General features: G+C 41.1%; 1 pseudogene; it reads right to left on the bottom strand.

Moving 5' to 3' along the window:
• Window positions 1-1376: 1376 nt before the first annotated feature.
• Window positions 1377-1495, bottom strand: LOC111890258 (5S ribosomal RNA; annotated as a pseudogene).
• Window positions 1496-24850: the final 23355 nt, after the last annotated feature.

The raw sequence follows: 24850 nt of genomic DNA on the forward strand, positions 1-24850 counted from the left end.
ACAGCCGTAAACCACTATGTGTTGGCCATGAACTCCTTGCATGAGTGTTTAAGGTCATTTCTTTGAGCTATAACTTCAGGTGATAAACCCCGACACTTATTCCTTAAGTGTACAAGGCTCAGAATGCTCAAATAAACTTCTAATTTTTGCTAAAAGATAACAGCAATGAGTTTGACTTTCAAAGAAGTGTTAGACTGAACTGGATGGAAATTTTGGGTTGTCACATCATCCCCCCGTTAGAGGGAATTTCGTCCCGAAATTAGAATTTAGGTAAAGGAGTAGGCATGAATAATCGAGCAAGGAGGTAGGGAAACTTCCTAATCGATTGCTTCTCGCACTCATAAGTGAATTCGGGTCCTCGGTTGGTATCCCAACGAACCTTCATTAATGGGAGGTGGCGTTGCTTCGTCCGCTTGACCACTCGGTCGAGGGTCACTACGGTTCTTCCACGAAGGCGAGGATCTCGTTGATCTCGATCTTGTCGAGTGGGATTATGAGAGTCCTAACGAAAAGGTACGTTTTCAAGTTTGAGACGTGATGGGTAAAATGTACATTACTGAGTTCGTGGTGTAGGTTGGGTCTGTGAGTTACAGGACCGATTTTGGCAAGAATCTCGGAGGTCCTAACTATTTTGGATTTAGCTTACCATGCTTTCCGAAGCGTATCAAGCCTTCCCAGAGTGAGACTTCCAAAAGGATTTGGCCTCTCAATTGAAATTCCAAGGTTTTGTTCCTCTTGCTTGTCTTCCCAGTCAAGGGCCACTCCCTTCTAAGTCAAAGTCATAAGAGGTTTCATAATCCGCAATGAGTTCTGGATGAACTCTCGATAGTAGGTCAGCGAGACCTAGAATTTGGCGAATTCCTGTCGGCGTCTTCGGTGCTGACAAATTCTCAGCGGTTTTGATTTTTGGTAGGGTCCTCAGGAATTCCCACATTAATTGGTAATGTGTTTTAGGAATTCAACTCTTCAAATCTAAAACTCGCATTTAGAGAACTTCGCATAAAGCTTCTCTGATTGTAATGTTTCTAGGTTTTGTTGTACATGCTCTTTATGATTTCCTTCTTACTATGAGAGTAGATAAGTAAGTCATTCATAAGGACAATGACGAACTGATCCAAGTAAGAATGGCGTACCCTATTCATTAAGTTCATGAATACTACGGGCGTATTGGTCCTATCCGAGGGGTATCACTATGGGCTCGTAGTGTCCGTATCGAGTTTGGAAGATTGTCCTCAGAACATCCTTCACTAACACTTGCAACTGGTGATATTCGGATATTGGGTCCATTTCTGAAAGGTACATCGTTCCTTGCGGTTGGTCAACTGATTCATCTATCCGAGGCAGAGAGTAATGATTTCTAATGGAAGTCCTGTTGAGGTCTGCGCTACGAGGACTTCCCAGGGTATTACCCATACTAGTACTTCTCTCGCCCATGCACGCTTAACTGCGGAGTTCTGATGGGATCTGGTGCATTAGTGCTGGTATGATCGCACCCTCTGAAGTTTTGAAGAATAAGACCAGAGCTCCCAAAGGTGAGAAGCTTGGTCTTTTCATTATGAAAGGATAAGAAACACGAGGTACTCTATGCATGGGTACTTCGGTGTTCTGGAATGACGGCTTCGCTAGAAAGACGTTGTCGGAGAAGGAGATGTACGCACGAAACTGGTATTGTGTGGATAGAATTGACTCAAGTTGTATGATAATGTTCGACTTACTTAGAAGTAAAAGACATTAGATTTGATCATAAAAGCGTTACATACAAAACACAACGGTGCAACTTTTATCAGGGTTATAGTACTTTAGAGTAACTATATGAATACTGTTGCGAACAAAGTATACTACAAAAGGCAAGTATACGCAGCATGAGGGTCCATTTGCTGACGGGATCTCACAAAAGATAAGACTCTAGCTGCACTAGTTTTAAACATGTTTTAAAAGCATACATAATACTGACATTTGGAAGTGAACCTATACTATAGTAGGGTCCTTCGTTGCCTCTTTCCATTTTGAGGTCAAACTCCTCCGGATTCGCCGTCATTCTTCTCTTTTGGACAGTCCCTCTTGAAGTGTCCCATTACGCCACATAGATGGCATATCTGAGAGGTTTTGACATTGGTGGTTGAAGTAATGTGTTGGATCCGGGTCCTGCAGCAGCTGGTAGTATGTCCATTCTTGTTGCACTTAAAGTAGTGTAACGGACAACAACTACCCAGATGATGGAAGCTACACTTATAGCATTTCGGTAGGTTTCCGGCATACTGCCTGGCTGGTGTAGGGAAAATTGGGATACCAAAAGGATTGGTATTAGGAGGTACAGATGTTGTGGCTGTGAAGGTCGTTACCGGAGGTTGTTTCTTGTTCACCCATCAAAGCGATTTGTCCTTAGATTTAGCCCAAAACTTCCGTTTGTTATTCTTGGGTTTGGGATTTGGGGTGTCGTGGTAGTTTGTTGCTTGTTGAGGTACTTGATTGTTACCTGGATTGGAATTATTGTTAACAATCCTGCTAACATTCGCGTTGTTAGCGTTAAGGAGGGTTAGAATAGCTGACACGAAAACCAAGACTGCATCTTGAAAGGTAGCTGCATCAATCTGAAGAGTTGGTGTTTGGTTGATGGGTTGATCATTTTTCTATGGCGACATGACTCTATTACACGGAAAGAAAATGAATTTGTGAGCGAGCATGGTTGAACCAAGACGTAGTTCGATCGTTCATGTAAGGAATAGAAGTATGTTCTCGTGGGTTCGACCTATATCCCTATGATGCAGTCCTAGAAAAGACTGGAAGTAAGTTCATACAATGGTCTCAAGACATTTGTCGTTCAAGCCAAGGTATTATAGGTGGGTTGATAATATGATCCAACCTTTGAAAGAGGTTTGAAAATGATTCCGGAGTTAAATTACTACAGTCCAAAGACTTGACTAAAGCATGTTTCAGATAGACTCCAATGAAAGTATGATGAGAGTATTTGAACAAAGTGTGACACGGAAGTTAGCCGACTGTCAATATCATCGATGTTTAAGATGTAATAAGTTTAGGAAAATTTGACCTTGTAGAAGGTCTTACATCATATCCTGAGTAGCAAAGGTTTTGGCCGCATAAAGGCCTAACTAAAAGTACTTATAGTACAAGGTAGTCACATAAGAAAGTGCTACGCAGAACATAGACAGGAGCATGGTTCCTTAAAACAAAGAAGGAAAGTAAAGCATCTCTTACTGGTGACGATCACCCTCTGGTGAACCCTTAGTTCAACCAGTTGACGTTCCACATCAAGCAGGTGTCTTTCGTACACCCTCTGGCGTACTCAGAGTTCTATGACTTCGACTCGTGATTCAGCCAGTGCTTGAAGCAGGGTTTCATGGTCTCTTTTAGATCTCTCGCGAGCATCTTCCAGGCGAATGGTACGGAGGGTATGCATTCTCGCATTGGTGACAACTTCTGTGATCTGATGTAGGGCTGTCCTGCCTTGAATGTCATTTCGGGCCACTCTGCGGACCAGGATTGGCAAGATTCTTTCTGCTGAGCCCCCATTGCTCAGGTCATAAAAGCTTCGGTCTCCAATAAATGGCATGGGTTGATCCTGTCCTTGGCTCCATGTTTCCAAGCATTCTACACAAGGAGGCGTCGGGCTATAAAAAGCCGGACGAGGGTTAGGATTTGGAATGGGAGCTACTGGGGGTAGGTTCTCAACTTCGGGTTCGGAGTTATCATCATCCGCGAGGTCTTCAACGTGGTGATCATTCAAAGGGATAGGATGATCATTCTCTGGTTCTTCTCCAAACCATCCAGCAATGACTTTGTTCAAAAGGTACGGGTTGTCGTGGGGATGGAGTCCAGCCATGTTATCTATGCGAGAATTGGGGTAAGGAATTAATTATTAGATGGACTATCTAGATAATTATTAGAAAATCTTCATTAGTTACATCACTATTTGTAAAGTGCATAATAGTTATATGTAATCAACACAGGATAGGCCTTCGAATAAGTGACTTAACTCCAAATTCACAAGGAATACGGGTAAAGCAAAAATTTCACAGATTCTAAGTCTATAACATCCTAGTTACATATAGCCTTAGTGTATCCACTTAGCAACTATCAACTTAGTAATGAAGATCCTTTTATGTTCTCAAGTAAGTAATTATAGTAACACAAAACACCCCTATGGTATTTTAGACTTTGGTTCTATTATAATGTTCTCATTGTAGTATTGTTGGTAAGTTTTTAGACTTGTTGACATATCACAACCATTCTTGGGCATGTGCTAATCACTCATCGGAACAACATAGTTGATAAGGCTATGCCACTCCTAAGACTGACCATACATCCCTGAGCTTACCTGTGATATTCAACAATCGTAATACTTTTGTTCTTGTCATTGTGACACATATTTTAGTATGAATGCAGGCACATATACTTTGTTAAATATTTTATTATTTAAAAGTATAAACTCTTGGTTAGAGTATTTCTAATCCCATTGTATTTATAGTTAGTATATCTTTTATGGGTTGATATACTTAATTGACTATAAACAATACTCTGATACCAATCTGTCACACCCCAAAACCGAGAACGGCTGAAACATTCTGGGGCGAACGACATCATGTAATGTATCACAACAATGTAAAGTAGTAAACAAGCAACAACATCATCCATTGCATTAATAGTATAATTTTAATTACAAGTGTGTTCTTTCATAATATAAGAAAACATAATGAATAATCAAAATATAAGACGAGTCTGAACTGCTCCGTCTTCACAAAACCTGGTCGTCGTACCTGTCTATTTGTGACCTGAGAATACAAGTTATTTTGAAAGCGAGTATCAGCCAAAAAGCTGGTGAATTCATAACTATTAATGTGTCTTTGATTTGTAAAACTTGTAATGAAAGACTTGATATTGATTTGAAAGAAAGGTCTTATAAGTATGAAAATGTTTGTAAGTAGTTGAAAGCATTTGGAAAGCCCTAGAAATCCCTATGATCCCTATAAAAGAAATCTTCTACCAAGATCTAACTGTGTTGAAAGTAGCCTTCTACCAAAACCCGACTGTTTTGAAAGTAGTCTTCTACCAAGAGCCGACTGTTTAGAAAGTAGTCTTCTACCAAGACCCGACTGTTTTGAAAGTAGTCTTCTACTAAGACCCGACTGTTTTACTATTATTATTAATATAAGAAATTGTATCCTTAGGTACTAGGATACTCAAATATAATTCACCTCGTCGGTTATTTGAAAGTGTCACAAGATAAAGGTAATAATATAATAACTTAAGTATTATCCTTTTGTACTAGGATAACTAACAGTGTTGACTATAGACATCCGTAGATGTACATTTACCTTTGTAGCTAACAGCTGGGTGTAGGAATAGTTAGTCCCTTAAAGTATACCTATAATGGTATCAACCGTAGACATTCGTAGATGTGCATTTACCTCTGTAGCTAACAGCGGTGATAGGAATGGTTAGTCCCACAAAGTATCCTTTGGCACTAGGATATTAAGTCCAATATATCTCGTCGGTCATGTGAATGTATCACAAAATAAAGATAAGAAGGAGAATTATAGAATAGTATCTACACATATAATATGTAATAGTAACTCATCATATATTATCTACATAAACGTACTCATGTAAGCGTATCTATGTAAACGTACTCATGTAAGCATATCTATGTAAACGTACTCATGTACGCGTATCTATGTAAACGTAGTCATGTAACATGTAATGTATTAGTATAGACTCATGAATCAACTGACTCTTGTGTGATTCCTTGTACTTGGAATGGTAAGTAGTATCTCCTAACTATACCTATAATAGTTACTAACAATGTACGTGTATAACCTGAGGTATGCCTTTGCTACCCAAAGGTACTGAACTGACTGAGGAAAACTTTTATGTATACATGATATATATATAACTAATATTTAGACGACATTCGGACGGATAACCGATACCCCATAGCCACATCCCAACGAGGAAAAGGAAATAGAGTGAGTTAACCTTCCTAAGTCCTTTAAGCATTACTTATATAACAATACATATATGGGCATGCATTTGACAATATAAAAGCATAAAAGAAGTTTTGTAAAACCTTTGAAAAAGATTAATATCTAAGAAAAGATCGACTTGATGTCAGTTTATAAAACGTCTTGAAAGTATTCGTTTGATAAAACAGTTTAAGTATAGTAAATCCATTTGCATGGTAATTATTAATCACATGTGATTGATATAATAACTAAACATGATTCCACTTGTATCCCCCAATAAAGCATTTATAAACATTTAAAAACATTCAAAAAGTTAATTCAAGCGGTATGAACTCACCTGCAGTGAGTGGATCGGATGGAAGTATCGGACAAGTGCTTGGTGTCAAGTGAAGACTTAGACACACACAATGATCCTAATTACATATGAAGACATATGCATATAAACAATTAGTGATTATAACACTAATTAAACATGTATAAACATCGTATTGGGAGGAAAACACTTTGGTCAAGTGCTAGGAGGCTATCAGGTTGCAACAAAGGAGTGCAAGGCCTCATACGGGAGTTTATGGTCCAATGACCATGTTTGTTGGAGTTTACGGCCTAGGGGAGTTTACTCTTGGTCGTAAACTCTCAATCGGTCACCAAAAGGGGCTTAAAACTCTAGGGGCTTAAGTGGTTAAGTGCTCCAAAGCTTTAAACAAGTGTTTTGGTGGGTTTAAGGTCCTAAAATGACCTTGTATGGTGTTTACGGCCCTGGGACTACTCCCCCATGAGTTTATGGCCATACACTCATGGTAAGGAGTACCATTTCGTGAATTTTGGTCCTTAGGTCAATAGTGTAAGGTTCTATGTCACTAACCAAGGCTTACTTAGGTGTTAGGGTGTCATTTGCACCCTTAAAAGGGGTTTACGGCCCAAGAACATGCCTTGGCCGTAAACTCCTTGAATCCCATGATTTCTTATGTTTTCTAAGCCCTAAATATAATAAACCTAGTGTACAATGCGTTGGATCAAGAGTAGTTACGATCTAGGAGCTCAAATGGTCGGTTTGGGCCAGTTCTTGGTGTTCTTGGTGAAACTTGAAGATCTACAAAATGGGATGATTTCACGGATGAAATCATGTAAGACTACTAGTTCATGCAAGATATCAACTAGTTAAGACAATAAGCTTACGAGTTTTGAAGATCGGGGACGAAGATCAGGATGATACTTGTGAGGATTCGAGCCAAATGGAAGGGAGGAATGAACAAATGGCCACATCTTCATCATATAAGCAAGAGTTTACGGCCTACATGGAGTTTACGGCCGTAAAATCCCATGTGTTGGCCGTGAACTCCTTGCATGAGTGTTTAAGGTCATTTCTTTGAGCGATAACTTCAGCCGATAAACCCCGACACGTATTCCTTAAGTGTACAAGGCTCAGAATGCTCAAATAAACTTCTAATTTGTGCTAAAAGATAACAACAATGAGTTTGACTTTCAAAGAAGTGTTTGTAAGGCCCCGTTTCTGGTATGTTTTTTAATATTATTATTTATTCAAGTTTCAAGAGGAACTCGACGAGTCAGTAGCCCCACTCGTCGAGTATAGACGGGATTTCGAGCACGTTTAAGTTGGCGACTCAACAAGTCCATATCCTAGACTCGGCGAGTCCATCAGTCTGAATGAATCCCTAAATCCCCGGGTTTGTATCCTATTTAAACGACCTTTTACGCATTCAGTAGCCTCCCTCACCCACAGAAGAGCCTGACACGAAAACCCTAGCCACCCTTATCATTTTGGTGTGTTTGTCTCACTTGGTGAGGTTGTGGTCCATTTGTGGAATACAGGAAGAGGAGAGAAGAGGAGGAATCAAGGGAGAAGTAGTTAGATCCGAGTTTGTGGTGGTATCACAGTCTTCTTTGAGGTATCAAGCTCAAACCTTTGTCATTCCTCGATTAGATCTCTCGGTTGGCTTGTTTTTATCATTTTTGGCTTGGTAGTAACATTGAAAGCATATGTTGTCTAGTAGCCTTCAGATCTATCTATGTTTGAGCTTCAGAAGCTCAGATCTTCTACCTTTATGGAACCCTTTTCGCATGAACACCCTAGATCTATCCTTTTAGTGCATTTTGAGCCTTTACACCCGTATTGATGCATATGTACACGTAAAGTTGGAAAGATTATGTGCTAATCAAGCTTTATGAACCCAGATCTGTAAGTTGCATGCATCGGTTTTGAGCAGAATCATCGGAGTAGTGTTGCATGCAATCGACTAGGCGAGTTGTTCTTCAGACTCGGTGAGTCGAGTTGCGAGTCCCCGATTTCTTTCCCTTTTATGTGTCATGTCGAGTGGAACTAGTGATCTTTAGGTGGACTCAGTGAGTCGGAGGTTGGACTCAGTCATGAAGGGACTCGGCGAGTCAATGCCCTGACTCGGCGAGTCCAAGGCAATCTTCATGCCTCAGGAACAGACTCGACGAGTTGTTCATACAACTCGGCGAGTCACAGTCAGAGTGTTCATGTGTTAAAGGAGGAATCAACGAGTTGTTCATACAACTCGGGGAGTCGGATGCAGATTGAGTGACTGTTAGCATCGAAGAGGAACTCGTCGAGTCTATGCCAAACTCGACGAGTAGCAGCGAGCAGAAGCAAGAAAGCCAGAGTAAAGACTTGACGAGTTGGTGACCCAACTCGACGAGTCAGGTCAACTGAATGTTTACTTTGACCAATAGGTTGACTTTGTCCAGGGGTAAAATAGTCATTTTACCCTCAGTATGATCATTAGTATTTGATTGAGGGTATTTATGGAAATTGTAGCTGGGGTGAAACCGGAGCCGCAGCAGACAGATTTCTAGAGCATTTCTTTCAGCAGCTAGACTACGAGGTGAGTTTCCATCCAGTAGGAACAGGTCTACGGCCACAATGTCGGCCCAATTAGCTAGCAGTAGTTTCCGGACTTCGGTATGACGTAACAGATAGTGTGTTTGATGCCTTTGTGGCTCAGGTAGGATTTATGTGTTATGTCTTCCAGGCTACGGCCTGATGCAGTATTCAATATATGTGTTATGCTAGTTGATATGTGTTTATGCTATGCTATGATCAGTTAGTTCTGGACTTCGGTCCGATGCACTCAGTTCCGAACTTCGGTCCGATGCAGCTAGTTCCAAACACCGGTCTGATGCAAGGGACAAGGTCCCAGTCAGTATCGGACTTTGGTCCGATGCAGTTTCCGGACATCGGTCGGATGCAGTGGCCAAGGCCCATTACGTGTTTATATGTTATTGTATGGTATGTGGTAGTTTGGGGGAGCTTACTAAGCTTCGTGCTTACAGTTTCAGTTATGGTTTCAGGTACTTCCGCAAGTAAAGGGAAGAGCTCGGGATGATGGCATCACACACACCACAGCTTCAGTCTTTATCCTGGGAGTTTGTTTTGATTCATAGTTTGATTTGATACAGTTGTTTCATCACATTTTATTATGAGTTGAGATATTTGACGTATGGTTTTTATGATACGACGATCAGTATATGATTTTTATTATTATTAAAACAAAAATTTTTGGGTCGTATTTTTGGAAGTTACAAGTTGGTATCAGAGCCATGGTTTGAGGGATTCAGATACACTCTTTAGTGCATCTGAACTTGAACTAAGGAAATGGTAAAAGGTTTTAAAAAAGAAAAACATTTTTTTTGAAAAGAACTCAGAAAGGAAAGAGTTTTAATAAAGAGAAAAGGGTGTGGTGCATGCGATCAGCCGAGCTCAAGTAAGTACTCCCAAATTACCCATACAAGTTTAAGATTATCATTTTCAGTTTCAGTTTCAGTAGAACATCATGCTAGTATAGGACTAAGGATCTAGGAGGATGCCTTATGTGCCTGCTTTATGTGTTTCAGCCTTCTGAGAATTGCATGCTAGAAATTGAGTAAACAGCAGTAGGATAGCCTGTTTAGGTTATGCCTGATAGTATGAGCTTAGCATCGTATGCTAGTACAGTTTCTCATAATGAGGATAGAATTGTTTGAGTGGTTTTCCATGTCCGAATGTTGTTTGCTTCGTGCTCTGTAGGACTCTGAGTGAGGGGAGTTAGCCATTAGGGGAATATGCCACATCACATGTGAACAGGGTTGAATAATCTCAGAGTGTTGGATTTGTCCTTGCTGCACAGCTCTTGTCTGAGTCTAACTGTTGTGGGGACGAGTCTTTTACTCGAAGGATTATCTGAGCCTCGCCACATGTGATGGTATTCAGGTAATGGTTAATTGGCATTACAAGGAGCCCTTCAGCAGCTGAGGACTGGTTGGGTTGAGTCCGAGATTTCCCTAGGGAAAGCCTAGGATGAGAGCAGTAGAGATCAGCAGCGGTAGTAGTGGCTAGCTGGAGTCGAGGCAGTTCTTGAGGAAGGTACAGATAGATGTGGAAGGTAGTATGGGCCCATACTAATGGAAGAATAGGATCCGTAATTGAATCGAGGAAGGCTGAGATGAGATCGAAAAGCTGATAGTAGTAATGGTCCCTCGAGTCATATCAGTGTTCTCACGTTTATTGTGATATGTTTTCAGAATGGTGGTTTTACGTCCTAGACCAGCAGGCGGCAGTTCAGGTGTCGAAGAGGGATCGGGATCAGGCTCAGCAGCCGCGTAGTTAGATGAGCATACTAGAGAGTTCTTCACTTCAGAGGTTACTCGTATCATTCTTGAGCAGACTCCAGTGATCTTTGGTTCGATCAAGGAGGGTATATTAGAGTTGATGGAGTAGAAGCTAGGCACATTTCGTGCAGAGGTAGCGGCCATGATGGGGTTGCACACGCTTACTTTCAGGGAGTTCCGGGCGTGTGGAGCTCCTGATTACCACGGGGCGCGAGACCCCATAGCGAGTACCAGATGGTTGGCGGACATGGACAATGCTTTCCGCACAAGCAGGTGTCCCGAGGGGGACATGGTCAGGTTGGTGTCCTATCTTCTGAAGGACAGGGCACGAAATTGGTGGGAGGAGGTTGGTCACGCCATCAGAAGTGACGCAAATTTGGATGCCATGACCTGGGCGGACTTTACCACCATGTTCAGAGCCGAGTTCGCACCTGTCATTGAGGTGCAGCAGTTAGCACGAGAGTTCCAGGATTTGGCCCCGACTACCGAGACAATGGCGGAGATTACCGCCAAGTTCAGAGAAAGGGCGCTTCTCGTTCCTCAGTACGCAGATGATGAGGAAATGAAGAAGGCCCGCTACCATGAGATGTTGTGGAGTGATATCCGCCAGTTTGTGAGCCAGTCCAGTTGTAAAACGCTGGATGACATAATTGCCAGGGCTCGAGAGAGAGAGATTGACCTAGAGATGGAGAGGAAGAGGAAGTCGGAGGCGGCTTTGGGTACAGGGGGTTCGGGCAAAAATCCCAAGGTTTTAGATCACAGATCCAGGAGTCAGCAGAGCCACAGTCGATGTGGCAAGTGTGGGAGATTTCACGACGGAGTGTGCAAGGCAGGTAGTTCTGGCTGCTACAAGTGCGGTCGGACTGGGCATATGAGCAAGGACTGTATAGCCACTACCACCACCATTGCGGCATCAGATCTTATTTGCTTTTAGTGCAATCAGAGGGGACATAAAAAGTCCCATTGGCTGAGTTTAGCAGCTGCAGGGAAGGTTTCAGCACCTGCCCCTACTACTTTGAGGATTACAGATGGCCGTTAGGGCCGACCTGAGACGCCGGTAGCGAAGAGTAGGGCTTTCCAGCTGACAGCAAAGGAGGCGCGAGCGACTCCTAACATGGTGACGGGTATGTATTTCTCCCTTATCCCTGTATTTATTATTTATTGTTTCTGATGGTTATATGTTTTGTATAGGGTCGTTCTCAGTGAATGGCATTTCAGCTACAATATTGTTTGATTCGGGGGCTACCCAATCATTCGTCTCTCTTGCGCTTAGCAAGAGGTTTAGCAGAGCTCCAGGGGAGCTACACTATCCACTTGAGGTTGAGATAGTAGCTGATAGGACTGTTAGGGTTGCAAGGGTACACAGAGGATGTTCTCTACAATTATTCGATGAGCAGTTTTCGGTGGACTTAGTCCCTATTCCCCTGCGAGGGAATAAGGTTATAGTAGGCATGGATTGGCTGAGCACCAATTGGGCGGTGATGGATTGTGAGCTGCAGTTAGTGAGGGTTCGCACTCCCAGTGGGGGAGAGTTAGTGATTCAGGGCGAGAGGCCACAACGCAAACCAGTTCTGTGTTCAGCGGCGAGAGCGAGGCGTTATTTTCAGTAGGGTTGCGTCGGTTATGTTGCCTATGTTTTAGATGCCCGGGAGAAGGGAAAGACGACAGTTGATGATGTTCCAGTAGTGCGAGACTACCCAGATGTATTTGCAGAGGATTTTCCTGGAATACCTCCTGAGAGGCAGGTCGAGTTTGGGATTGACCTAATCCATGGTGCGCTTCGATAGCCAAGGCACCGTATCGGTTGGCTCCTCCAGAGATGCAGGAGTTATCTACGCAACTGCAAGAGCTACTAGACAAAGGTTTTATCAGGCTGAGCAGTTCTCCCTGGGGTCCACCAATTTTGTTTGTAAAGAAAGAGGATGGGTCGCACTGTATGTGTATAGATTACCGGGAGCTAAATAAGGTAACAGTGAAGAACCGTTACCCACTTCCGAGGATAGATCATTTGTTTGATCAGCTGCAGGGAGCATCTTGGTTTTCCAAGATCCATTTACGCTCTGGTTATCATCACATCTGAGTTAGAGGCAAGGATGTGCAGAAGACTACTTTCAGGACCAGGTATGGTCATTATGAGTTCGTGATGATGCCATTTGGGCTCACCAACACCCCAGTCGCGTTCATGGATCTCATAAATCGCGTGTGCAGGTTGATGCCAGATCGGTCTGTGATAGTATTTATCGATGACATCTTGGTTTATTCCAAGACCCAGGAGCAGCACGAAGAGCACTTGTGGGAGGTGCTGGAGATCTTGAGGAGGGAGAAACTTTTGGCGAAGTTCTCCAAGTGCGAGTTCTGGTTGCGCGAGGTGCAGTTCCTCGGACACCTCGTCAATCAGAAGGGTATTTTGGTGGATCCGGCCAAGATAAAGGTCGTGATGCAGTGGGAGGTCTCGAAGTCTCCATCCGAGATTCGGAGCTTCCTAGGTTTGGCAGGGTATTATTGGAGATTCATCCAGGACTTCTCCAAGATAGCAGTACCGCTCACCCGACTGACCAAGAAGTCGGTGGAATTTCGATGGGGGCCTGAGCAGCAGGCGACATTTGAGACCCTCAGACAGAGACTGTGCGAAGCACCGATTCTTACCCTGCCGGAAGGAATAAAAGATTTTGTAGTCTACTTTGATGCCTCGATCACAGGTATGGGAGCAATGCTAATGCAGCGAGGCCGTGTGATAGCTTACACCTCGAGACAGTTGGAGTCTCACGAGGCTAACTATCCTACACATGACTTAGAGATGGGGGCAGTGGTGTTTGCCCTCAAGATTTGGAGACATTACCTCTACGGGGTCCATTGTACCATTTACACGGATCACAAGAGCTTGAGGTACCTCATGGATTAGCTGAATCTGAACATGAGGCAGAGGCGGTGGTTAGATGTGTTGAAGGATTACGACTGTGAGATCCTTTATCACCTAGGGAAGGCCAACATAGTGGCCGGTGCCCTCAGCCACAATGCAGCAGTGGCCCCGATCCGAGATATTTGTTTGAGAATGACAATTATTACTCCATTGTTGGAGCAAATCAAAGAGGCGCAGGCCGAGGGCCTCAAGGAGGAGAGGAAGAAGTGTGAGAGGATTGTGGGCTGAGTAGCTTCTTTTGACTATGCAAGCCGAGGATTGTTGACCCATCATGGGAGAGTATGGGTACCGTACTGGGGCGGAGTACGACAGGTGTTGATGGACGAGGCCCATAAGTCTCTATTTTCCATCCATCTAGGGGCAACGAAGATGTATAGGGATCTTCGACCCAACTATTGGTGGCCCTGCATGAAGCGGGATGTCGCCTGGTATGTAGAAAGATGCCTGACCTACAGGAAGGTTAAGGCGGAGCACCAGAGGCCTCACGGCAAGATGCAGCCGTTGGACATTCCAGTGTGGAAATAGGAGGATATCACTATGGATTTTTATACTAAGCTTCCCAGAACCACATGTGGAGTGGATTCGATTTGGGTTATAGTGGATCGGTTGACGAAGAGTGCTTATTTTATACCGATCCAGGAGAGCATATCGGCTGAGAAGCTAGCCGATATATATGTGCGAGAGGTTGTGGCACGACATGGAGTGTTGGTATCAGTGGTGTCAGACAGAGATTTCCGTTTCACTTCTAGATTCTGGAAGCGGTTTCACGACGAGATGGGTACTCGTCTCCATTTCAGCTTCGCTTTCCACCCTCAGACGGACGGGCAGAGCGAGAGGACGATTCAGACTCTTGAGGACATGCTCCGGGCATGCGTCCTAGCTTTCGGTGGCAGTTGGGATACGTATCTTCCATTAGCGGAATTTTCGTATAACAACAGTTATCATGCGAGTATTGACTGCCCTCCTTTCGAGATGCTTTATGGGAGGAAGTGCAGGACCCCAACTTGTTGGATCGAGGTCGGTCAGCGCATCATTGGGAGCACCGAGGTGGTGCTCAAGACAAAAAAGTTGATCCAGCAGGTTCGTAGTAGACTGCAGACTACGCAGAGTCGACATAAGAGTTACGCCGACAGGAGGCGTTCAGACTTGGAGTTTCAGGTGGGCGACATGGTCCTCCTGAAGATGTCACCGTGGAAGGGTGTCATCGGGTTTTGGAAGAGGGGAATGCTAGGCCCCAGGTTCATCGGTCCTTTTAGGGTTTTGGCCCGGGTGGGTCGGGTCGCTTACTGGTTGGATCTTCCGGTAGAGCTTAGCCATATCCACAACACTTTCCATGTTTCCTAGTTGCGGAAGTGTTTAGCAGATGAGTCAGCAGTCGTACCCTTAGAGGACATTCAGGTTGATGGCAGCCTGAATTATATTGAGAGACCAGTTGCGATCTTGGATCGAAAGACGAAGACCTTGAGGAACAAGGTGGTTCAGTTGGTAAAGGTGCAGTGGCAGCACCGGAAGGGATCTGAATGGACGTGGGAGGCAGAGGAAGAGATGAGGGAGCACTACCCAGAGTTGTTCCCAGGCACCGTAGCAGCAGACTTCGAGGACGAAGTCTGAGACAAGTGGGGGAGAGTTGTAATGCCCCGTTTCTGGTATGTTATTTAATATTATTATTTATTCAAGTTTCAAGAGGTACTCGACGAGTCAGTAGCCCGACTCGTCGAGTATAGACGGGATTTCGAGCACGTTTAAGTTGGCGACTCGGCGAGTCTATATCCTGGACTCGGCGAGTCCATCAGTCTGAATGAATCCCTAAATCCTCGAGTTTGTATCCTATTTAAACGACCTTTTGGGCATTCAGTAGCCTCCCTCACCCACATAAGAGCCTCACAAGAAAACCCTAGCCACCCTTATCATTTTGGTGTGTTTTTCTCACTTGGTGAAGTTGTGGTCTATTTATGGAATAGAGGAAGAGGAGAGAAGAGGAGGAATCAAGGGAGAAGCAATTAGATCCGAGTTTCTGGTGGTATCACAGTCTTCTTTGAGGTATCAAGCTCAAACCTTTGTCATTCCTCGATTAGATCACTCGGTTGGCTTGTTTTTATCATTTTTGGCTTGGTAGTAACATTGAAAGCATATGTTGTCTAGTAGCCTTCAGATCTATCTATGTTTGAACTTCAGAAGCTCAGATCTTCTGCCTTTATGGAACCCTTTTCGCATGAACACCCTAGATCTATCCTTTTAGTGCATTTTGAGCCTTTAAACCTATATTGATGCATATCTACACGTAAAGTTGCAAAACTTTATGTGCTAATCAAGCTTTAGGAACACAGATCTGTAAGTTACATGCACCGGTTTTGAGCAGAATCATCGGAGTAGTGTTGCATGCAACCGACTCGGCGAGTTGTTCTTCAGACTCGGCGAGTCGAGTTGCGAGTCCCCGATTTGTTTCCCTTTTATGTGTCATGCCAAGTGGAACCAGTGATCTTTAGGTGGACTCAGTGAGTCGGAGGTTGGACTCATTCATGAAGGGACTCGTCGAGTCAATGCCCTGACTCGGCGAGTCCAAGGCAATCTTCATGCCTCAAGAACAGACTCGACGAGTTGTTCATACAACTCGGTGAGTCACAGTCAGAGTGTTCATGTGTTGAAGGAGGACTCAACGAGTTGTTCATACAACTCGGCCAGTCGGATGCAGATTGACTGAGTGTTACTATTGAGGAGGAACTCGTTGAGTCTATGCCAAACTCGACGAGTAGTAGCGAGCAGAAGCAGGAAAGCGAGAGTAAGGACTCGACGAGTTGGTGACCCAACTCGATGAGTCAGGTCAACTGAATGTTGACTTTGTCCAGGGGTAAAATAGTTGTTTTACCCTCAGTATGATTATCAGTATTTGGTTGAGGGTACTTATGGAAATTGTAGCTGGGGTGAAACCGGAGCCGCAGCAGACATATTTCTGGAGCAGTTCTTTCAGCAGCTAGACTATCAGGTGAGTTTCCTTCCAGTAGAAACGGGTCTACGGCCATAATGCCAGCCCGATTAGCTAGTAGTAGTTTCCGGACTTCGGTTCGACGCAACAGATAGTGTGTTTGATGCCTTTGTGGCTCAGGCAGGATTTATGTGTTATGTGTTCTGGGCTACGGCCCGATGCAGTATGCGGTATATGCGTTTATGATGATATGTGTTATGCTAGTTGATATGTGTTTATGATATGCTATGATCAGTTAGTTCCGGACTTCGGTCTGATGTAGTCAGTTCTGGACTTCGGTCCGATGCAGCTAGTTCCGGACACTGGTCTGATGCAGGGGACAAGGTCCCAGTCAGTTTCGAACTTCGGTCCGATGCAGTTTCTGGACTTCGGTCGGATGCAGTGGGCAAGGCCCAGTACGTGTTTATATGTTATTGTATGGTATGTGGTAGTTTGGGGGAGGTCACTAAACTTCATGCTTACAGTTCCAGTTATGGTTTCAGTTACTTCCGCAAGTAAAGGGAAGAGCTCAGGATGATGGCATCGCACACACCACAACTTCAGTCTTTATCCTGGGAGTTTGTTTTGATTCATAGTTTGATTTGATACAGTTGTTTCACGACATTTTATTATGGGTTGAGATATTTGATGTATGGTTTTTATGATATGACGATCAGTATATGATTTTTATTATTATTAAAACAAAAATTTTTGGGTCGTATTTTTGGATGTTACAGTGTTAGACTGAATTGGATGGAAATTTCGGGTTGTCACATCTTCCCCTTTACTCGAATAGGCAGCCACATTACCCACCTAAACACCACCCCCAACATCACCTCTCAATGCCATCCCCGCTTGTCGCTCTTGTTTCTTCTCCCAGTCATCATTTTCAAACCTCAACTATTAGCTCACATGCCAAACAAATCATACCATCTGTGACATCCCAATTTTCACGGATAGAAAAGACCGATTTTGTTTATGCTTTATAAAAATCAAAGTACCTCTTTTAATAAAAATGTTGCGAAATTTGTTCCCAGTAAAACATGATAAATATTTTATCAAGGCATTTCCGAAGAAAAGTATTTTTATTCATTTTAAAACATTTGGGGTGTCATCGTCAATACAGAAACATAAGCATAAACAGAACTTACATTCATTATCACTAGTGATTTATATCTCCTTAATCTCTTATTGTAATGTGACTTCATATCAACACCTGTGATATAAATAAACCGAGTGAGTCAGGTTGGGAAACTTGGTGAGTACATAGGGTTTCCAACCCACAATAATATAATTATTATGTTTAATCTTCAAACAATTAATCAACCCAATTCCCATCCCTATTAGCTTCTTTACTTTTAAGGATCTACCCTAAGAATCAGCTATTCCTTGTTCATTTATTCCTAAGGATTATCCTAAGGAATAGGTACGAAGTCCATCGTTACCAAGGTTTATAGATTACAATTGTGAACACGTAGTCCAAAACATCTGGTGAACACTTAGTTCAAAAATTACTAGTGAGCACATTTAGTTCAAAAATACCTAGTGAACACACTTTGTTCAAAATATCTAATGAGCACCTAGTTCAAAAACACCTACAGGTTAAGAGCATGCTAACGTTCCATTGGACTGTCTAGTATAGTCTGTGATCGTCATCTATACTCCACTAGGTGACTGGATCACTGTCAACATTAATGTCTTTCATCATGCTATCACACAACAACTATTTCATCTACCCATGTTTTACCCAACACATTTTGTAGATATAAAATACAAATACAGTTTAAATCATTTAAAACATGTATAAAAATCTTTCACCCAACATACATAGCAAGTATTCAGAAAATATGCACACATAACACGTAATTTATATTAAAATACTTCATATCTATTTGTAAGATGAAAGGGACCATGCACTCACTTGAATAGGTGGTAACTCGGCACTCGGACGACACTTTGTTTACTTTAAACAACTCCTTTGACAGAACCTAGTATCATTACCACTAGAGTTTAGTCTAATGTTCGACGAGACTAATTAATAGTCTAACTAGTATTACTATTATATAAGCGTTAACACAATACTTTTCACCCACTATGTACAGACAGGGGCAGACATGGAACACCGGAGGGCAGGATCATTTTGGCATATAGCACTTCTGAAATCTAGCAACCGAAGCGGCCCTCCAAACCAGATTCCGCGTGCCGTGAGTGGTTAAAAAGATATTATAACGACACTTTATAACTCATAATAATAGCCCAAATATTTATTATAAGGTCCTAATAACATTGTTATATTTAAATAAAAACTATATTTAAAATAGTGTAGGCGTATCTTATCTACGAGGGGGTTTGGCTAGAAGCTGGGCTCTACAGGGGCAGAACATCCGAGCCGAAATCTCTTCTTCTCGTAGCCGTCGAGCGCTCCAGGGCTTTCTTCTAGCGCTAGGGGAGTTTTGGGAGGTCTAGAGAGAGTGTAAAGAGAAGAAAGAATGGGAAAGGTGTGAAGAAAATGAGGGTGGGAGAGGTTCTATTTATTGGGTGAAATATGGCTGAACTTGGTGCCACATGTCTGATGGGTTTAAACATAAGAACAATCCTATGTGCTCATACAAACCCTAATGCTTGGATCTAGGTTTCTCTATTGTACATGCAATGTATCCAATACTTACAATCTTAGATCTAACATATTATAAACTGAAATTAGGGTTTAGAGAATTACCTTTGATTGTTATGTAGCAATAACAATCTCAATTCCTCCTTACAATGACATTAGAAAACTTAGAGTCACAATTGTCAATCCTCTAATGGCTCACAAACACCAAGAACAAGAGGATGAAGAATAAGAGGAGGCTGCCCAAGAACGTCCAAAACCCTAGAGAAACTCTTAGCTACTTTTTTGGGGCTTAAGGGTACTATATATACATGTAGGCTATTAGGGTTTTCAACTAGGAAACCCTAATTTGACTGCTTAAGCCCTAAGCAGCCTACGGACTCTTTTTAGAATATCCCTTGGACGATTTCTAATGGGTTTCCCCATAGAATTCGTCCAACCTATTATTCCAAGGTAATCCATAGCCCAAATGCAATTATCTTACAATTACAGATCCAGTCCCTTAAGTTTAATTAATCTCTTTTAGCCACAAAATTAATTATCAATTAATTCTTGACTAATACTAATTAAACAATATGATTTCTCCTTTAATATATTATTCTCATAATATATTAATAAATCATAATTAATCTTCTCTCTCCATAATTCATCCTATCAAGTTGCTTTAGTGAAGGCAACCTAAAAGGACCATGCACCATCGGGTCAAGTACATACCAAAATAGTTATGGACTTAGACACTAATCCAACAGTCTCCCACTTGGATAAGTCTAATAACTATTCTGCGTATGACTTCAGATCCTGATCTGCAATCGTAGCTTTCCAAAGCCGCTGTTAACTCTAATCTTATCAGATACGCGTGTCCTTTAGATAAGGGATCATATATTCCTCCATTCTAGATATCGTATAGATATGAGACGTGAACTTAATCATTCCCTCTATACTATTTCGCGACTTCCGATTTATGACGACTGACAACAGACTACAATTGATCACATCAAATTAGTCCCGGCTTGGCCAAGCACTTAGGTGCCATCACTAAATCATCGAGGGGCCCAAAGATATCGCTTTTATCCTACTTTGGATAAAAGGAACGGATAAAATTTGATTCAATGCTTGCTTGCACTTACTTACCGAATCACACACAACAATATGTTTTATAACACCAAGTTACTGGTGCGTTTACATATTATCAATGTGCAACCGATTCGCAAGATACAACTTACACATCTCGGTTTCAAGAATATAAGATGTTATCGTCTCACCAATCACTCATGATAAAATCCATGAAGTGATCCAAGTTAGCGTGGGTTTAATCCAATGCTCAAATCATATCCATAAGCAATCATGAATGTTGCAGCAAACATTTTCTTATGTCTAATACACTTTAGACAATCCACACACCAATTCACGACAGTCTTCATTCATACCTACTTCCAACATACGAACGACTGTGGCCCGTTCGAATAATTTGACTGTTCTGAACCAATTAAATTATTCAGGAAGTCAAAACATGCAAATGAAACACAAGAATAATACTAATCCCATATGGCCTCAAACCTTTGACTATAAATAAAACACCTTTTATTTATCAACATATCGATTACACATTATTTGTCGTTTCGGGTAATCAACTTCTTACTTGAATTATAACTATACTTGTCCCATGCTCTTAACATGCACACAATATTTACCTATGGTCCTTACTTTGTGAAATAGGTCAAATGAACACATTTCCAATCACACTCATTTCACAACTCCCAATCCCTATCACAAGTGTAAGAATATCAAATTCTTGCCACTTATAGAATATGCTAGATTCTAACATTTTATGCAATGATCCTTTTGTAAAGTCATAGCTCAAAATCATCAAGACTTAGCCAATCTCTATTAGAACCAATTCTATACATATGATGTCTCTCACTCAAAGTACATTCCTTTGAATATCCTTTTGCATAAAATTTTCTAATCTAGACATAGGCTCTCAATATCCAACTCCCAATATAGAAACATTTCCATATTTTCCATACGATAACTCATTCTTAATAGAAGCTTATTTATTCATAATAATGTCGATATGGTCCATCCAATACTATATTTCTAACTACTCACAAGCGACCAATCCTCGGCGAACTTTGGATCGTCCTTTGATAGTTGTTTAATTATCTTAGTTAAAACCGATTCTTGTCCTTTTTCCCTCTAAATGCGCTAGACATTTAGAAAATTTTAGAACGGTCAAATATAATAGCATTGGCAATCAATCCTATACCCGAAGCGTATAGGACACGATGCATAATGTCTTACATAAAGATATGATACTTTATCAATCTTCTGCCATAATATTTTATGTGTCTCGTTCTTACAATTCGAACTATGAAGAGGGATACTGTAATCATAATCGAAATTTAAGAACACACTATGTATCCTTGACTAAATTTGTTAACATTCCACAACCTAAGCCTTTAGATTTGAAATGAAGCATAATATTCTCTCCCTAATTATAGCAAAACAACTTTTCAACCCTTATGACTTTGCAAAGTATAACTCTTTTTTTTTCTATAATTAATATTGCTAACTTGCCATAATAATCATACAAGCATAACATTTATGCTCCCACAATCATGATGATTATTATCATATAAGCATAACGCTTATGCTTCCATTAGCTTTGACATGTATTCAGAAAACAGCTTAACTTCCAGAAAACAATGCCTATTGAATTTCTTAAGTTCATATTTCTAATACCTAATTCTTTGATAATCCTTTATCTAAGCTTCTCAAAGATATACACCTTTGCCTTAGATAGCTCATATGTGTGTCTAAACAATTCAGACTAATTGCCAAATCTCACAATTCGAATCATGGAAAGGGATACCGTAACCATAATCGAATTCGAGAATACAATTTTCACAATCACTATCTTCTTAAAATCTCTCTTAGTGAATGCATTTCCTCACAGTCATTTTTATGAAGGAGGGAATCTTATGACACTTAGATTTTAATGGTGTATGTATTCCTATCCATGTGAATTCATCAAAACCAAAGTTTACGGTAAATTCAAACTCATATGGACCAAACCTTCTCAATCTTTATTTATTGCTTTATGGTAATACGAGTGCTCACCATGTCTTCCAAGTAGTTAAGTAGATCACCCTTTCCTATCAATATACTTTTCATTGATCAAGGTGCTTGCCTTTTATGCATTCAAATGAGATCTCATAGAACTCATATGCATAATTAACTCGATTGGAACGGCACAGAAACAAGATAGTGTCAACACGATAGGTTGTAAACCTCAAGTCGTGTGCTAGTGATGTTCGATAAGGTTTATTTTGATTTGTTCTTGAACCCTTTCAAGACCATTAAGACTCCCACTGACTCCTTGGCATATAAGATTCTCTTGTCAATAACCATTTCTTGACAAACAAATATTCAAGAGTTAGTGTAGCTTTTATTAACACTTCACAAAATCGGTCCTCATTGGTCTTTGTCTAATCCAAGACATCACAACTTACCAATTTCAAATGTGCAAGAATAGAAAAACCTTTTTCCTTATTTTGCATTTGATGAATGTTATAAACCTTCTTAAGACTTGTCACTCAATGTCACAATCTTAACTCTAAGACTTGTTTTGGAATGAAGTATGATTGACTTCTTGATTTAACTATTTCTCCAATTCTTGATTCCTCTTCTCAAACATACAATTGTACTAAGACTCACTTAGAGGATCAATTGAGATATGGTTCTTAATCATTAAGACCTATCATAAAACATAATAAAAGGTACTCTCACTTCTTCTTATAATAGAGAAACTTTTATCTTTCTTCCTACTTGATTCTTCTTATTCGTTCTGCTATTGATTTAAACTCTTTTAATCAATTCAGAATTACAATTTGTCTTATAAGTATAATCATATTTACTAAAACTTTTAGTAAATCATGACGAATATCTTTGTTACTCTTGTGGTGGACTTGATCAACACACAACTTTGTGTACTCGATCTCTTAGTCTTTCACTTGACACTTTGTCAATGAATTAGTCTAATTTTCAAATGTGAAAGTTTTTCATTCATCATACACGTTGCATGATTCCAAGTTTCTGTCCAATTGAAACTTGGGTGATGAGAAACTCTCCCTATTTGGTAAATTCTCAGCATTTCCACAAATAGCATAATTAAGAATCAAATCCATTATTGCTAATAATAGAAATCTTCAAACATCAAGTTTTCATGCATGCCATTGTAAGGATAAATAAATAATATAAAACAAAATTTTATTTTATTGCAGAAACTATGTTAATACATATTTCTTAGTAATCTTTTCTAACTCCAAGTAGTAGCTCAAAATTCTAATCTTCTAGTAATGCGATCGAAATCCATTTCTTCACGATTAGATTCCGCTCACTTCTTCCCTTAAGCTTCCTCTCCTTTTCTTTGATCCTACAAGACATCGAAATGTAATCTTATCACATCATGTATTAAGAGAGTTAGTCAATGGATTTTACCTAAAGCAGAGCCATACGTTTTGACTCTCCCATCTCTTAGATCTCTTAGGTAAATAGGCAGCTTTGTCTCCAATGCCCCTTCTCTTGGCAATAAAAGCAAATTGACTCTTTTCGAACAGCACATGGAACTACTTCAGACTTTGCCTTTCTCTTATGATCAAACTTTTCGATCATGGCATGTATTTCGTTGCCATTGCCTATATCCATAGAGGTTTGTAAGGCAGATTCACCAATCAACTTTGCTTTTCCAGTGCGCCAAATCATTACTGATTCAGCAGCAATAAACATGTAGGTGAGATCTATAAGCGTCACGTCGTGGTTTATCATATAGTACTTTCTTACGAACTCACTATATGAATTTGGAAGTGACTGAAGAACCCAGTCAATAGCTAGCTCCTCATAGACAACGAATCCCAACATTCTTAACCTATCAATGTGTGACTTCATCTCTAGGACGTGTGCACACACCGACTTTCCTTCTTCATGTTTACTTGCCAAAAGGGCTTGATTGAGCTTGAACTTTTCAAGCCTTCGAACTTGTGGGTTAGGGAGAATAATTGGAGGAGGTGGAGGAAGTGAAGCATGATCTCTTGTTCCTCGATCGAATCGTGGAATATCATCTTCATGTGGAAAGTTTGTTCCACGGGATTTGGGAATACCATAGTTGTCATACTTTGACATCTACAAAACGGGAGAAAACAAATTCAAGTTATTTTATTAGAATCCTCGATGTGACACCCAAATGAAACATCGAGGCAAGGATCCAACACAATACACTACAACCTAGAAAAGGGATGCTGTAATCTAGTTGTAGAATATTTGAAGGTAGGTAAATGACGATATACCAATTTTCACCATGAAAAACAAAAAAGAAATTTAAGTTTTAAATCTATTGAAAATTCCTAGATCTTTTGAGATTCATTGAACTTTTCAATGGCATGTTTAAATCTCGATATGCCCCTCTAGGTTGTGACTGAGATACCGAGGATCACAAAGCGGGTGTGAATAACCATGCAAACTTACATGGTGTCCCCACATGTTACAGTCACCTATTCGATGTGCCGGTTAACCACACATGCTCCACCGAACTATGACAAACATTGAGTCACCCTTTGCTACCTTTGCTTAGAACCATTTAGTGTGCCGGTTAACCACACACGCTCCACTAACGTCTTCGCAAGGGCACCAAGTGTAATTTGATGGGATTGCATCAATTCACTTTTGCCTAAAGTAACTAAGATTGGGAA

The sequence above is a fragment of the Lactuca sativa genome, chromosome 6, assembly GCF_002870075.4.
Source record: "Lactuca sativa cultivar Salinas chromosome 6, Lsat_Salinas_v11, whole genome shotgun sequence".
NCBI lineage: Eukaryota > Viridiplantae > Streptophyta > Magnoliopsida > Asterales > Asteraceae > Lactuca > Lactuca sativa.